Below are 18,084 nucleotides of genomic sequence, written 5' to 3'. Positions count from 1 at the left end.
ATTTTGATTGCACAACTTATCACAAGCCACAGGAAAAAGAAGATGTGATATTTCATGCTGAAGAGCCCTTTGTCAACAATTATTCACTAAGGCAAAGTTCAGGAAAAATTGCTTTCTACTTCCTCACTGATAACATTTATGAAAATTATCAATTAGATCTTAAGAGTATCTTTAAAGCTTTTGTTCTGCTTCAAGGGACTTCACAGATTATCTGTACATAAAATACTAAGCAAATCAGAAAGAATAATCTCTGTGAATTACCAGAAATTACTTGTCTTTACTCTTTGCACTTACTCAAGCACTAATAGTTTTTCCCCAGGAAACTCTCTGAGTTCTACTGGTCTTCTCGGTGAATAATTTTTGTAAAGCTGAGTATTTTTGCAGTCAGATTTCAGTACATAATGTTATACTTTCTTCCTTGCTGCTTTCTCAAAAAAAAGGTGCTTTCAACCTGCATAGTGCACTTACTCATTGCTCATAAATTGGCACATCACAGAGAATTGTTATTCTTCTCCTCCATTTGTATCCAAAATTTGAAAGTAACCTCTGATTCACCATCAGACACACTGAGGAGCTCTCACAGGTGTCATGTACCTCAGCAGAACTAATTCACCATCTTTACAGGGCTGCTGATAGATGTTTCAGCCTTAAATGTATATTGACAGCTACCATTTTTCAAAAGACTTCAGAAGAAACACACTTCTAAGCTTCATTTCAATCAATAATAATGACCAAAGATTACACTGGCAAAAATGCTGTGTAGTTATTTGTTCTCCTAGGTCTCAAATCAGCCAGCATTAAAATTCCTGACCCTCTCTGTTGCAGGTATCTTGTGAAAGGTTGGAGGAGAGAAATAGAATTTTGGTATTTTTCAGTGAGGTTTTTTTTTAACCATAGTTGCTCAGCTGCTGAATACATATAAACATGCAGAAAGGTCCAGAAAATAAGATTGAAGAGTTGAAGAGAATACAAAAACCTGCAGGGAATCAATTAGTTCTTACATATGCCATTGCCTTTTTTCCAAAAAAAAAGGCCAGACCCTGAGGCACCAAGTAGCACTTACTATTCAAGCAATGGTTAGAATTACTTAGGCCCTAAATATTATTAAAAAGTAGATGTTCACAATAAGGTATCAAACCTCAAAAGATCAGGGGCTGGAGAGTTTTTGAACGTGTTACACTACAGCATACTCTTTCTTCCCAAATAAGAGACTGAGATGCTCATAGACACCCAGCAGAATTTAAAAACATCTCCAACTCAAATAAATTAAACGCTGCTCACCACATGAACTTAGAACCAGCAGTACGAGGAAAGGAGTTTCCAGCTCCAGGGCTTCTGCTGAGCTCTGAAAACATATTGGTTCTCTTAACAAACTCTCTCAATGTTATGGCTCCTAGCCCCATGCTAACTCTGCTGCCAGCCTTTTATAATCTGCAATCACAGGTTGCCAAAACCTGCTTTACTCTGGCAAGACTCCCACTGGCCACCACACGTGCTGATGTAGTGCTGAAGGAAGTATCACATGTGGAACAACAACATAAAGTGGTTCAGAAAGGGGGAAAGAAAGTTTGGGTTAAAAGAATGCTTACTTTACATGTATTTTTTAAAATACAGCTTTTCAGTTATGGATTGACTTCTTTTATGAAAGGCCAACAATATTAATGTGTAAATCTACATAAATGCTGCAGCTCTCATGATAAGGCTTGTAAAAGCTTTGGCACAAATTTCTACATGGCTCATTACCTCTGCTCACCTGACCACTTACCTATTTTAAGTAAAGTCTATGTAAAAAGTGCCATGGCCTCTGGCTTTGTATTTTCACCTTGGTGTTACATACTTACATTACCGGTTTCCACTGAGAGCCATACCAAACACAAGTGCAATACAGCATTGTGCAGACAGTTGTTTAAACAGAGTTTGAATACTAAGATGTAGAGTTGGATTTCATCCTGCTTTGTAGTCCATTTTTAGACTACCTCATGAAAATGAATGCATTCATCGCTTAGAGCAAGTCCTGCTTCATCTGAATGAAGCAGCAGAATCAGCCTCCTCATCTCGTCTTTCCTCACGGGCTTCCGTGCTACAACTCCTGTAAACAATCACAGTCTCAGAAGACAAGCCTTGGCAAGAAAGCCGTAATTCTACTACTTTCACAATTATATAACCTTCTTCAGTTCCACCATTATTACAGGACTATCATATGTCTCTGTATTCACTGCATTGTTTTACAGTACTGACTCAGAAGAATAAAGGCAGCAATAGTATTGTCCGCAACTAATGCTATGGAATTAAGTGCTGTACTGGATTTCATGCAAGGTCTTCAGTTTATCAGTTTTCATTTTATGAAGAACAGAAATATTTGAAATCACGGAACCTCTCTCAGTTGTATCTCTAGAAAAAGGTAAATAGTGAAGGCTTTGAAACAGTAAAATCACATACATGGACGACACATTTCTGTCCATGAACCCTCTATGTTAGTTATGAAACAGAATGTCATCACTTATCAGGTGAGTCCTTTGTTATTAACAAGTAGCTTCTCTTGTGAACACCTTTATGTTCTATCATGTTTCCCTCTCTCTCAACCTAGTCCAGAGAATATATACTGGAATATTTTTTTAAGCATCGGTGAATATAGAGGGAATTTGTTTTCAAAGGGCAGAAGGTACTAATTCCCTACAGTCTGGCAGAACATGTTTACTTTTCAAACCATCCAATCAATGGATACATCTTCATAAATCTGTACGTTCACATCCGGAATATGCTTTTAGAGGGAATCTCCTGTTCATTCGCTCTTACCTTATTTTGTTTCACCCAGCACAAGTCAGAGAGTACAACCAGACACTTCCAAAAGACACAAAGCTGAAAGATGCACTCTACAGACTCTGTAGAGCATCTCCTGTGCCCCAGCTATTACTGGACTTTCAGTTCACAGGAGCAAACTGGAGCTAGTTCAAAGCACATTCCCTACTTTCCACCCACTCACATGCAGTGTGGACATCAGGTTCTTGGCACCAGAGGCAAACTGGCTCTAACTGCACGGCACCACTTGCAAATGTAGACATGGACAATATTAACTCAAGGTGGTGGGTAGGCTGGAGCCAAATTTTGCACGGCAGGATGTATTTCCTTCTTGCATCTCAGCTTTCCTCTTACTAAAACTTCCTTTGATTAAATCATTTCAAAAATAGATCTTTTTGTTTGCCTAGGAGGAATGGAGCAAGTTAGATTCACCTATGTCAGGAAGTTCAGGATGGAAAGTTGAAGTTGTAGCAACCACAGCACGTTATCTGCATGTACAAAGATGAATGTACTGAATGTGTGGGCTACGTAGTCCCTTTTATCATGTTTAGAGTCTGCTATCATGCTTATCCTGTGAATCCAGCACATCTTCCCTGAAGTCTGAAAGCCTCTGTATTTATTTCAGCCTGTTTTGTGGCAAGCAACTTCATGTCTCCACTGAAGCACTTAAAAAAAAAATGCAGATTTGGAAATCACAGCTAAATCAGTGAGTGAGAACTAGGAATATAATAGATTTTAAAAATGCATTTATTTAGTCTGGATATGAACTCACGACTGAAATAGGTTTTGCTATTTTTGAAGCACTATTGTAGAAAGGCTGTGGAGGGTGGATGAACTAGCTCTCTTGGAAGATCTGTTTTTTGAAAATAACCTGATTTTTCTGTCCAAAAAATGAAAAATAAATGTACTGAATAGAATAGTTCAGTTGGAAGGGACCTACAATGATCATCTAGTCCAATTGCCTGACCACGCTGATACAAGTTTTTATAATCAAGAGATTTAGTGATGTATGTTAAGAAAGTTGTCCTAGAAGAAACCAAAACCTACAGTATTTCTTTCAGCAAAAACAAGCTAACTTCATGAAAATATAGGATTTTGTTAAAGGCATAAAATAAAAAAAATTAACATTGCAGGTACTATTTCTAATTACTTAATAACTTACTATTTTCATGCTTCCATCTGTAACATCTTAAAGAATTAGATACTTTGCAACAAAAATCTCACAAGTAAACAAAAGGACTGGCTAGAATCAGTAAAAGAAAACAACTAGTGTATAAGTATAATACCATATTATATCAAGAATACTATTTATAGTAGATACAGCTTGGTCAGACGTAGCGTTGAGGACATGGTTTAGTAACTTAGTGGTGAACACTGTGGTGATGCTGGGACTTGGGGATCTTTTGGAGGTCTTTCCCAACCATAATGATTCAAGTTGTAACTGAGCAAACAATACCAAACATAATAGCTTCATTTTGTGGATACTGGACAGCTTAGTAGATTCCTAATGGGAGGATGTGCAAGCTTCTCTTTAACCTGAAAGCTATTTGGTGGCTTACAGGGAATATTCCTGCGCTGTTTGTCTGATTTACATCAGAGATGTAGATCACTGCAACCTGCACTGCCTGTCACCTTTGCAGTTAAAAGAGAGGCTAGTTGTTTAATCTAAGAGCGAGATACCATTTCCTCTTTAGAAGTGCTCTCTTCACTTTAAATTGGCAGAAAGGAAGGGAGAAAGTTATTCTATTTCCATTTGTTATGTGTCCTCTGCTGCACAGTCTGCTTTTTTGTGCACCTGATGTAAGCTGAGCACAGGCTGCCACGTGAGCCAGCCTCAGCAACCAGTGCCACCAGTATGCCCAGTGCCTGCTGGGCCCCAGCAGCACTGCTTCTCTCAGGAACAGTGACCAAGTCTCTCACAGCACAAACACCTGTGTTTATCCATACTTCAGCAGGGCTTCAGCATCTGCCTTCCCATCTCCTACATCCTTGGCACCGCCAAAACACAAAGTATGGGGCAGAGCTACAGCTTTCCTCCATTCCCTCAACTGTACTTGCCAGATTGCCTCAGTCCCTAAATACAGCAAGTGAGGCTGAGGAGGCGAGAAAAGCAGTGGTGCCACGTGGGAACCATAAATAATAGCAGTGCTATGACAGCAAAGCAGAAAAGAGAGTTTAAACCCTCCCTTCACCTGAAGCCCCACTCCATGGGATCACCCACAGCATGCGATCATTTCTATTTTTAAATGCAGTATTTTCTAACATGAGTCAGTTACCAATCTATTTCTGATCTGAACAGGAAGGACAGCGGAACATCCTTAATCACAGCTGAACCAAAATTAGAACAGAAAAATGGATCAGTTCAGCTCCTTTATTTATACTAACCAACTTTAGGTGTACCCATATGAGAATATATACACATAAACTCCTTTTGCAGATCCTCAGTAGATGATCAGAAGCTGGTTTAAAGAGAAATTAAAAATGCAGAATTGGGTATTGGAAGGAGCCTGTTCCCTCCAAGGCTTTTACTTGGAAAGCTGTGATTCAGCCAGCCAAGTCACCATCTAAGAGGTGGTGACAGCAGCGTGTCTAAGCAATGCCTGCAAGAGTCACCTCTCGGTCGCTCTTTGATCAGCACTTGTCAGGCCACAGCCAAAACACCCTTGACTGGAATTCTGTGTCCAGTCTTGGCACTCAGCATAGGAGAGAGAAAGAACACAACAAGGCCCTGAACCTCAGGGACTAACCATGCCTGGAGCAGGACTGTGAACTAGGTGACATCCACACGCTCCTTCTGACCTTAATTCTACACTCCTGAGACTCCCACACCACACATATGTTAAAAACACGTCATGAACTGGTTAAAAACCAATCCAAAATAGTTTAAAAAAAAGAGGTCATGCCAATGTGTGACATCAGAAGTCGTCTTCTCCATGGCAGAACAGTGATACTCTAGCAACAAAAATAATGTTGAAGAAAATAAGAAAAAAATTCTTAGTAACAAGACAGTGATGTTACAGAGAGCATATTGTTAGAAGATCACCAAAATACACTGGACGGCACTGGAAATGCAATCAAGCACCAAGATGGCAAATAAGAGTTCAATAAATTATTAAATGTATAAGCTTTGTAAAAACTGCAGAAAGACTGCTGTCACTGCAATCTGCTGAAGCCCTGCTGCTGGTTTTCACATAAGTGCTCTATCTCGTAATTCCTTTGGAAAACTTGCAAACAGAGAATCACAGTAACCAAAATCTTACAGAGGCATTAATTAAATTAAGGAAATATCCTGATGTAAAAAAATTGGAGTGATTAATATGTAAACCCCTATATTTTTAGTCATCCAAAAGAAAGAAGTAACTTTCAGGACAAAGGCTGCCCTTAAAGCTAGTTGCATGTGAGGGAAACGTGCCTAAAAAGGGGGAGGGGAGAATCTGTGCCTTTTTCCAAGCTGTTTTGACTATTAACAACTCAGTTTCAAGATAAATTCAATATGGGTAAGATACGCAGCATGTTTACCTTTGACGTTTACAGCTGCACTTAGGTAATTTTACAGATGTATGTATAGATAAACAGAGGGTCAGGCATGGAAACAGCAAACTGCTTCATATAGAGATGGAGATTTGTCATTTAGTTGCCTAGCAATAAGATCTGACTCCTGGAAGCTAAAAAATACTGATTAGAAAACAGAATTATTTAATGTATCAAATGCATCACACAAAAAGGAACATAAGGCGGTTGAAGAAAGGAAAATGTTAGGCCAGAAAAAACAAGTTCTATTCAGTGAAATCTATCCAGAAAATAGATGATACTAAGAAACTGCAATATTTACATTAAAGAAAGCCTCAGTCTGTTCATTCTGTCAGTACTTTCCACCATTATTCCTTTAGCAGAAAGTCTAATTCCATCTCGGCTAATGGATCTGACTTTTGAATTGCTGTGTTTAACTTTGTCCAGCCTCCTCAGTAGTGTTTCAAAGCAGAAGACAGAGAGAGAGATCTTTTTAAAAATTGAATGAACATGATGGCATTTCTCTTCCTGGAAAACACAGCATTGTACTAATGGAAAGTTTGCTGACATTTTCTACAGTGGTGGAGAGGCAAAAGTCCACATTTGCATTTTACTTTTTACAAAGAGCTTTAAAACTGCACTGATGCCTTTTAGCACATTTGTAAGGTCTCTCTCAGTTCTTTCAGTGTTACAAAAGTTTTTCTTTCAGTACTTCAGCAGTAGAACAGGAAGATCACAAGCCAAGGATGTGTAGCCTACCACAAGTCCAGCACAGATCAGGAGTACCCACATCTTGGATCAGTACTAGTATTGGTCTTTCCCCCTTATAGTCTAAATTTAAATAGATAGTCTACAAGAAAACTGGGGAAACATGCTTATAATGCTGGATAGTATTCCAGCATTATAAGCAGCATGGGCTTGTAATGCACTACTCAGGCATTATTTAAACTTGAAAAAAGAACATGACTCCTCTTTCTGCTATTTCCAACCTTTCTTTAAAATGTTCTCCTTTAACAAGCCTTTAAAACAGTACCTCCCAAATCTGTTCCTGCTGGAGCTGTCACTTAACAGTATTCCATCTGCTTGGGACAGAAAGTCATAAAATTTCTCTCATGTCCTGTTACATCAGCATAAATCTAGAGTAACTCCCCAGACTTCCTGTGTGACGCACTTGCTCGGGGCTTGCCTCCACAAGGAAGTAAACATAAAGGAAAACTCGCCTCAACAGAGCCCAGTACCAACCCTGGCTCAGTCCTGGTAGAAACATTCTTACCAGACAGAAAAGAAAAGCAACTTTTCCCACTCTGGATATGGGTTTAACTACTTCGAACAAGGACAATCCTAGTAAAATCCAAAGGTGTAATCACATTCCATAATGAAGTGCTTTATAAAAATGAAGTTCCAGGATCAGAAGCAGCATGTCTTCCATCCAGTCAAAAATATCCTGCTTCTTGAACTTTCCCTAATTCAGTTTAGAGGTACTCTTAGATACTGGACACAGCTTTGCATTTTGGCATGAAAATACCTTTCACTGTCTATAACATACATTTTTACAGAATGGTCCATAACCTGGTACTTAAAAAGCACTCATTTTTACATGAAGACAATGACTTTATTTCTTAATCTTCCTTTCCCAGTTGCAAAGACTATCACACAGACTAATTAACTACATCTTAATTTGGTCTTGTACTGTGTCTCCTTTGTCCTTGTTACAGCAGTGTTAACACCCCTAAATGTGACATAAGTTATATTTACTACATGAAAGGTTGTATTAAGATGGCAATTTACATTAATGGTTTTTTTCTGTGTTGGTCAGACACTATAACGATAGGAACTACACAAATATCTAGAAAAGCAAAAGCAGACAAAAATGAGGGACACATAAGTGAAGATTTTGATGTGTGAATCATGGTAAGTTTTTCAACCAGGCCTAATTTACTGAGATGCAAATCCATTGGTAGTTTCATTACAGTATTCTCTGTATAATAATAATAATAATAATAATAATAATTGACAGACTTCTAATAATTTAATGACGTATGTGACCATCACCTACATGCTTAAAAAGCTAAGAAACAATAGTATTTATTTGCACACATTCCTTAGAAGGCACTTGCTGTTTACAAAGACCTGTCAAGAAAGAACAGACAGTCTGGGATGAAAAGCCTTGCTTCTAAGCTTTCCCACACAGATGTACATCCCAGAATAATCTGGAACTAGGGAAAGTCCATGTGGTCAACAGAAAAATCATCATCTCACAGAGAAAAACTGTAGAGGGAGTAGGGACACAGAGTTGTCTTTGATCTCTTGTTGATTCTCACAAGTTTTGTACACATTCTGTGCTATAAACACTGATTTCAGTGAGTTTCTGAAAAAGAACAAACTGGACAGAAACCTCAAAGGTGGAAGTAATTAATTTTCTCATTTGGAGCCATGTGGTCATCTTTTCATCTATTCTGATATCGTAAGTACAGAATCCAACTTTTACTTTTTTTTCCTATGTCATAAGAAGTAATAGCTTGAGCTATTAATTTCAATTATATGCACTGTAATTTGAACTCTGCTCTTCACTCCATTTTTTTTTGTTTTGATCTCTTTTGACAAGTCACGAGAAAAGTAATATACGAGGTTTGAACTCTTAATTCATTGTGAAAGTAGTATACCATCTACCCTACTTTGTATTTCCATGTCTTAAACAATATTCAAAGATCTGCTGTCAATTACATAGCAAAGATCATACCTAATTTGCAAGATGAATTGAAAGGAACTGGTATTTATGAATGTATGAACCAAAATACTTCATGTTCTCAACCAAGATTCAGTAATCCTGGTTGTTTATGGATACTCCAGTGTGGAGAATAAGAAAAGGAGATGCTCTGGTATTTATATATTCTGTATGAAGTGTGACTACTCTTTATCTTTTTATCTAAATTATAACCAGCAAATAGCCAAGAAACTGTCTTATCAAATAAATTCCATAATAAATTATAGATTACACATATATGTAGCCCAAAACATGTTTTATTTCGGCCTAATAGCAAAGGTTATCAAGCAAAATGCACCATAAATTCTCACAGTATTGCAAGCAAGGCAGTATTGCCACTCCTTCTTCAATTGGACATCAGTTTGGTGTGTACTGCTTTAGGTAGTCTTATCCTCTTCCTTTTTTACCACCCAAACTATAAACCTTGCTTTCACTGACTACTTCTAAAATTCCTTTCAAAAATTAGTAACTATAAGACCTGCACAAATCCTGCAACTCAATAACGACAGAAAAAAAGACATTTTGGTGCAAGAGCATTTTGTATAGTTTTATCTATAGGTTTGTCCTACTGTATCTACTCCTTTACTAAGTAACCATACTTAGAATTGCAGTAAATCATGTGTTGTACTCTCTCACTGAAAGCAGGAAATATCCATCCTACTCTCTGTGTTTGTTGTCCTGTAACACAAGATGTTGTCCTCTGAATTCTCCCTCTCAAAAAACACACCCCAAAAGCAAGATTCAATATTACAGTAGTCTGACCATAATTTTTTAGATTACAGTTAATTCAAGCAGTTAGCTGTAATAGGTTGTAAGACCACACAGAGGAGCCGGCATCATGTGAGGCCAGATCACTGGCTGACATCAAAAGCGGCCAACGTCGTTCTCAGTTCTCTTTCTTCAGGCAGCCCCATTTGCATTAGTAGTGATTTCCTTTCAAAAGCACAATGGCAGCAGGTCTTAGAGGGGACAACAGAAGTGACAAGTTTGCATCTTGTAGAAGATCAAATGGTTTGAAACATCAGTGCCAACCCTTTTCAGGTCAGGTCTAACAAGCCTGAGAAGTGAAACTTCTGACATCAGTTTTGTTTGTTTACTTTCCAGTAAAGTTTCTAGCTGCAAATCCCTCTTTTGAATCCTGAGGTTCACTGATTCTGACGTCTTGCTGCCCTAGAGTATAAACGCTGAAGTGTTTTGTTGGGTTTTTTTGGTTTTTATTTTTCCTTGCTAGTTGGCTAACCCCCAAAAAAACAATTAATGTCTCTCAGTAATATTTACAGAGATTTTCACATTTGTAAACATAAATACCATGGTGATGTTCTGCATTTTCTTAAAGAAGCCCGATGACTTCTTTTAGATTCTTTCTACTTAAATCATGCAAATCAATGAAGTAACAGCTGAAATAATAATTGACTGAACAAATTTTCCATACCAACTAGGATGTGTTTTCTGTTGAATTATTCTTGGTCTTGATACAGACTTGTGACACGTGAAACCCTCCTGTCCTGCAAAGATTTGTGGAAAGGTACCACTATCAGAGTGGAAGAAGCCATTAATGAATTTAATATATCAGCGACACAAATATCAGCTGTCCAAATTCTGTGTCTTATCCAGAATTTCTGCAGATCTGGGAAGTCACTGACGTGCATATTGATTACAATTTCTTTTAAAAGACTTTTTGTTCTCATTTCTGTTGAGAAGTGACAACAATCTCCAGCAAGTAGAGAGTTAGATTTCCTCTTCCACTGGCACTGAACTAGATAAGATTACACTCAAAGGTTTAGAGGGTCTAGGAAACTTTGATAAGAAGAGAGAAGGGACCTCAGAAGCATCCAAAATGTAGCTGCTAGAAGGTAAAATACCTGCCCAGGTGTGCTGGGGTTTTTGCCTGTATTCTATCTGATGTTTCTGTAGCAGTTATGATACAATTTGGGCAGGATGAAGCTTGTAACAGATAAAATCTGTTTTCCATAACTTGGCTTCTACTGCTTTGCAACTTTTGTGAACACAATACAGAAAGAACTGTTAGAAGGGAGCACTCTGCACCCAGAGTTCACTCCAGTCAATGAACTTGTAGTGTGACTGTTCCTGGCACCTTTCTTGGCCCTGCCTGTTCACGCTGTGCTGCTGCTCACAGTTCACAGTGCAAAGCAATTGTCAGTCCCTTTTTAAGTCTGCTCTTCTTAAAGAAAGGATCTTTCCTGTGAGTGACCCTCTTGACAATGCATCATCTGTAGATACAGTTGTGTGTTACACAGGGACAGTATAATGTTGGTTGGTCACAGGATAGATAATCTCCTTCCATTGTACAATCTAGCTTTGTATGAGTTCTTCCTCAGCCTGTCAGCTGGTGTGACTACACCTGTTGCTACCAAACTTCATGAAAAGTGGAACTGAGAAACACAGCCTAGAGTACTGAAAAAGGATGAGAGTTTCACAAAGATTCAGAATGTAGCTATTGTTTTACTCCACTTTAAGGGCAGCTTTAGTCCTTATTTACCTATATGAGGTTAACTGCTCTGCTTAAGTCCTCTGTTGTTTCTGTGTAGGAATACACAGGAAGTTATCTTGATCGTCTTTTTAAATGACCAATTAAACTGCTTTATTTCTAACTGGACATTCTTACTGCTCAAAATTAATTTGGTTTAACTGTTTTTGTAATTTATTTAGAAAGTACTTTAATATTTTAATTTAAGACTCCTGGCTGAAAGTATCCAAGTTCTAATTTCAATTAATCCATGAACTCTCTGTGGTTGGACTCATCTTCCAGAGTGTTCTCCTGCTGACACATCCTCATCCTTTTTCTGTTTGTTACACTGCTATCATGGTTCTATATCTGTTTTACTGAAGGACATAATGTGAGTATATTTACCATATGGTTGCTGGGAGCAAGATGAATGGGGAGCTGACTAAGAATGTATTTATTACTTAAGAAAATCAGAGCCAAGGAAGAGAAGGACAAGCGTAAAGAACTCCAGAAAGCTTTCACCAAGGTAACTGAGGATGGAAATACCCATTGGCAAGAACAGTTTTAAAACATCATTTGTGTATGTTTTGGCTTCTCTGGGTACTTTAACCCCTTACAGGAGTGAGAATATGAGCTTGGCTGAGGTTTTCTAGTGCAGCTTCTAACTTCCAAAGGCGGACAAACCAAACTGTCTCTTTTAATCAGAGCAAGCTTTAAATTGAAATTGCTGACTCCTCTTTTTCTTAAGCTTTTCTACCAGTTATTTAGGAAACAACCACAGTAAACGTGTTATCTACTAATGGAACCAGATGAAAATCAGGACTTGAAGCCAGCACCCTATAGCTGTGCTCTCAGCTAACTCTCTGAGAGCTACTGCATTCAATAAATGAGTCAATAAATTATACAAGATGGATAAAATGCTGAGTTAAATTAATCCCTGATAAAACTGACCTTAAGTCAGTGGTTAAGTCTTTTAGTGTCTGTTTAGGGCCTAAACAGAGTTCCATTGCTAAAAACACAATATTAGGAGTTTGTAGAAGGAATTAAAGCTTTTGATTAGCTCAAGAGTGGGGTTTATGTCTCCTCAGTACTTCAATTCCAGAAGGCTCAGCTCTCGCAGTATCTGAAAAATGCTTAACCCAGAAATTACCTGTAGAACTTACCCTGTATAACCTTTTGTCAATTCAAACCAATATTGTCTCAGTCTAGGGACCCAGCTATTCACATGTGAAACAAACGTGTCTGTGGGCAGAGGAGTTAACTCAGATTCATGGCATGTGGGACTTCTGCTTCAGACACACAGCATGTAAATGCTAAGACTGAAAGCCTCACAAAATTAGTATCATTTCAGTAAATCCTTTATGTTAACCAGAATAACTACCTAGGATGAAATTATGCTTATTTATATTGTTTCCACTTTAAAAAAAAACCCCAACAACAACCACAACCCAGCAAAACCCAAAGCAAACAAACACCCTAAATTTAAACAAATGAAAAGAAAAAAAACCAGAGACAAACCCATTTCCTTTTTACCAAGGAAATCCGGGAAAAGAACACTCCAGCTTCTTCTGCTGCTAATTCTTCTGCTTACAGGTATTTTACAATAAGCACACATACAGCTGAACTCCCCCATAACCCGATATTCACCTTGCAACCCTTCCTGAGATCACCCCCCAACCAGAATACAGTGATTCCCACAGCTCCATGTGAGGCTGCAAAGCCATACCAGCTCAGAAACTTGCAAAAGAACTAGGTTTTCAGAATCTTTTCAGACCTTCCATTTTTACTCAAAATTTCACAAGAGTGAACCCAGAGAAATGGGATCATGCTATTCAAATACATCTCTGAAGTCTTTTTTACCTTTTGTTAATGATTATCCATCCATTCCCTGTTCATTAAACTTGTGAAGCTGGCTAACAGGAAATAATTCTGTGGTGCTGAAATGGCTTGTATTGCCTCAGAGAATGAATTCTTTTCAATCCACAGAACACATTAAACATTTTCATAGAATCGTAGAGTACTTTGGGTTGGAAGGGACCTTTAAAGCTCACCTAGTCCAACCCCCCTGCAATGAGCAGGGACATCTTCAACTAAACCAGGTTGCTCAGGGCCTTGTCCAACCTGACCTTGAGTGTTTCCAGGGATGGGGTATCCACCACCTCTCTGGGCAACCTGTGCCATTGTTTCACTACCCACATCATAAAGAAATTCTTCCTTATACCCAGCCTGAATCTACCCTCTTTTAGTTTAAAACCATTGTTCCTTATCCTATTGCTACAGGCCCTATTAAAAAGTCTGTCCCCATCTTTCTTCAAAGCGCCCTTCAAGCCACATTAAGCCCTCCCTGAAGTCTTCTCCAGGATGAACAACCTCAACTCTCTCAGCCTGTTCTCATTGGAGAGGTGCTCCATCCCTCTGATCATTTTTGTGGCCCTCCTCTGGACAACTGAATTTTTCCTGTATGACACAAAATCATGCCACATGAAGCCAGAAGTACCTACTGGTTAATAAAAGCTATTTTCAAAGTCAGATCCAACCTTCTTTTATTTTTAAAACATCTAACAGTCTTGCAATGTTTGTCCTGATTTACGTCATGTTCTAGTAGTGGCTTTGGTTCTCCCATCTCTCTTCCCAAAATGCCTCCTTTATGCAATTTCTTTAAAAACAAGAGAGATTTCACCAAAATAGGGAAAAAATTACAGCTGCACTCGAGCAGCTGCACTTGCTTTAAATGGATTAGGGACTAAAGAATGACAATATAAAATTAATCTACAGAAAAGCAAAACAATTTTAACATACCCTAAGTAGGCTGGATTTAATAAAGGGAACCATAGATCAAACAATGGAAATGCTGTTTATTGTAATCTAATGGTTTAACGTTCTTGAACATATCTAAAAATACAGGTTTGTACTAACATGCTTATATGTACAAGTAATCATCTTTTTTTAATTAAAGAAAGGTTTTCAACTTTTCAAATGGGTAACGAGGGAAAGCAGAAGAACTTCACTGCCTTCCAAACGTTAATTTGGATTTGTAACTATTTGCCTGATTTTCCTGGGTTTTTGCTTCCTCCTAAGGACTGAAAAGGCAAAGCAGCTTTTCCTCGTCCTTTTTCTAGTTCAAGTGGATCTTTGATCCCTAAATAACAGAAAATGTGGTCTTACAGAAACCTAACAGAGAAAGAATGCTCCCTTTTTTTCATTAATAGAAATTATATTAATGGCAAACCACTGATAACTATTATGCCTGAGTATTACCTTAAATTGCAAGTAGCCATGCTGTGTTTCTGCCCATGGCAAAGTAAGGCAAACAGCAAGGAGTAGTTCCCTATATCCAGCAAAAGCCCTTTGCTACAAGTAGATAAATGCATATGAACGTTCTGTGGTGAACTCCTTCTGTTCCTTCATCCACAAACCGTGACACAGCATCTTCTATACTGAAAAAGATAATACAAAATTAGTTTGGTAAGATCATGTGCAGCATTTCAATAATAGCAATTTCCCATCCATGCTTCTGAGCTCATCAATAATACATATTTTTTAAGGAGTAGTGCAATGCGGCTATAGGGCATTCTGATGATCTTCCAACTCAACTAACTGTACTGTGTGTTCAGCTGCAGTGCGTGTTTCTGAATATGATAAGTATTCCATATAGAAGATGATTGCCACAAAACCACTTAAGCAGGCAGATTACAATGGAATCGAGCCAATACATCCTAAAACTGGTACAAGGATTATTACTTCTTAAACACCATACAATTAAACCACAGGACTCACTAAAACATGCTACTGGAGGGCCTAAAAGCTGTCAAAATTAGACATGAACAGAGCAAATCAGAATTCTAACAACTATAAAAATTACAAATTATGGATGTGCTTTAAGGTAACTCAGACATGAGCTGGCAGTGGTTAGGAGAAAGAAAAGCTCTTCTCCTGGCAAATAATGAAAATTATAAATTGGAAATCTTTCCTACTTTATTGTAAAGCTGGTGCTAACCAATGCCAGAAACAGAACATTGCAGCACAGCACACTCACTCTGCTGAGCTAAGGACCATGAACAAATCTGTCATTTTAGAAGACTAGAGAACGTGAAAATTTTGCAGCTTATATATTTCACTGAACTTGACCTGATGAGCAGACAGTCACTGCTGGGTTTATTTTTTGGTTGGTTTGTTGTCCTAAACCATTCTGGGAATACACATGCAATCTTCCTCTTTGCAAGTTATGATGATTATGCATTAGTACAATTATATCGGCTAAAAATATCCCCTGTTCTAAATAGGCCTGTGAAAGCAAAGCAAGCTGTGCTGCTATGGGCACTGCCTCGCTTCCCTCACGGCATGTACAAACATTCCCTGCTGAAATCTCACTATCTCTGACACTTGACTATTCCAGGCAGTTTTCACTGGCTAACTCTCAAGTCACACCCCAAGTATCTTTCCAGACTTCTGAGGGAGAACCACCGTAAGAGTCCTGTGCAATTGTAACTGCCAGACATATTGTTACACTTGAGAAATCCAGCAAGTCTTCTGAGTCTTAAATTGGGAATCAGGAGGTGGATTTTTTATATATATATTTTTTAGTATGTCTGGTTCTGAGCTGCAGGAATAGCATTTCAGAAGACAACAGAATGAAAGCAAAAAATTTTATTAGATAGAAGACTCAGTGAAATCTACTGCAAACCATTTTCCAAAGAAAGGGAAAAGAGAAGGGACCTCCCAGGTGGTTAAAAGTCCACCACTGTCTAGAAGGGTTGGAATGTTCTTGCCTCAGCAAGTATTGTTAAATCAGTGTCACTCAAAGTCACCTCTACAGATATTCAGAATTTTAATACCAATACTCTGCAAATTAAAATCCTGTAGAGAACAACCACAAAGCCTTCTGCAATACTTTGACACCATCCACACTATATTGTACAATTTAGGCACATACCAAATATATTATTAGTACATTTCTCCAAGAGACAATGCAAACAATTCCTGTAAAAGCGAATCTGCACAGTATGAATAGGTTCACTGTTAAGAACATTCTGCTTTAGTAGAAGTGCCAAAAAAAATGTTTAAACATATAAGTATATTTTTCAGTTTTGGTTTGGGTTTTGCTTTTTTTTCTTCTTTCCCCAGGCCTTTTATCCTACAGTACAGCTCTCCTTGAGACAGGCTTCTATCACAGGAAAAACTAAATGAGTACATTTCACATTTGGTTAAATGTGTGCGCCAGCTCCTTCGTTCATTGGGTGGGTCAGGATGGCTTTGGAGAAAAATAAGGCTCCCCTGAAAAGGCACAGGCTGAAAAACTGTTTGGAAAATAAGAAGGTGCAGGAGGTGATTACGTTGGAGAAATTAACATGGAATAAACTAGGGTGTGAATTGCCAATGAATTACTTACTCTGCAGTTATTACTCTCTACATGGATGCTTCGGCTCACAGTATCTGCATGTCCACATTGCATTAATGGGGCGCTCTGAATAAAGCCAGCCCAGCCAGCCCCACGGCCAGCAGGGGATGAGGTGCAGGATGCACCGGGGTGGGGTGGTGCAGCGCCACACTGCCCCAGCCACTCTGTCACCAGCACTCTCTGGAACCCCCACCCAGCAGGACCCAGCTTTGGAATCACTGCAAGGCAGCCTATTACACTGGGTAAGTCGTGGTGATTCCAGCGTGGAAACAGTAAGGGAAAGCACCCTGTCCTGAAAGCTCCTTTTGCTCATTTTGTGGGCTGTTTTCATAGGAGCCTGTCCGGGTTCTGAGCTCTCCCGTATGTGCAGCAAGGGGCATCTCTCTTCCTCTCAGCCAGATGCTGCATCTGTGCAGCAACTCCTGCTCCTGTGCCACACTGCCTGCAAGGCAGAGGGTTCCTCAGGACACTTGACAGACATCTCTTCTCCAAATAACCAGTGGCAGTGCACTCAGACTGGAATTACGTATTGATTCTGCAAGTTCAGACTCGCAGAAACAAATCCAGAACTACCACTATGCCAATTGGAAACCACCTGATTTGAATTAAAGCATCACTGGTGTCCAGCACAAGTGGAAGAGAGAAAGGGGCAAAATACAAAGCGGGTGTAGAATTTGGACAAATCACAAAGGGGACTGATGGATGCAAGGTGGTGCTGCAACTGGGAGCCATAAAATTACTTTTTGGTTTTTTGGTGGTTTTTTTGTTTGCTTCTTTTTTTGTTTGTTTGTTGTGTTTGGGGGAGGCTGTGGGGGTTTTTTGTTGGTAAAGTCAAGACGGGAAGAAGTACTTTAGGTAAATTTGTTACTGAATAATCAAACAAACAATTGGGCTACTACCTTCTCAGACATGAATAATGGTGTCTTCCACGCCAAGAAGCGAAGGAATTTAAGGAGAAGGTGAGGTGTATAAAATAGAAGGCATTTCACAATCTTTTTTGTCCTCTGCATTACGGTTCACTGCCTTCATCAATTGTACTTGTGCAGCAGGTCTCTGAGGCTGACAAAGTGTGGCACATGTGAAGGGATGCTATGAGCAGCCAAGCACAGAAACTTCCTTGGTTCCCACCTGCTAAAGTCAGTGTGA

General features: G+C 38.8%; 1 long non-coding RNA gene across 4 annotated transcripts in view; it reads right to left on the bottom strand.

Annotated features, from left to right (window-relative positions):
• LOC108444703 overlaps window positions 1–18,084 on the bottom strand; it is a 64,697-nt gene that overhangs the window by 44,833 nt on the left and 1,780 nt on the right. For 2 of the 4 annotated variants that reach the window (XR_001859338.1, XR_001859339.1), the window contains exon 2: window positions 14,799–14,977. This is a non-coding gene — a long non-coding RNA (uncharacterized LOC108444703). Of the gene's footprint in view, window positions 1–14,375; window positions 14,978–18,084 lie in introns of those variants that run through there. The other 2 variants (XR_001859337.1, XR_001859336.1) reach the window with 1 other exon arrangement.

The sequence above is a fragment of the Corvus brachyrhynchos genome, unplaced genomic scaffold, assembly GCF_000691975.1.
Source record: "Corvus brachyrhynchos isolate BGI_N302 unplaced genomic scaffold, ASM69197v1 scaffold281, whole genome shotgun sequence".
Lineage (NCBI taxonomy): Eukaryota > Metazoa > Chordata > Aves > Passeriformes > Corvidae > Corvus > Corvus brachyrhynchos.
The sequence above is the reverse complement of the archived record's forward strand: the minus strand, read 5'-3'. Positions and strand labels throughout refer to the sequence as shown.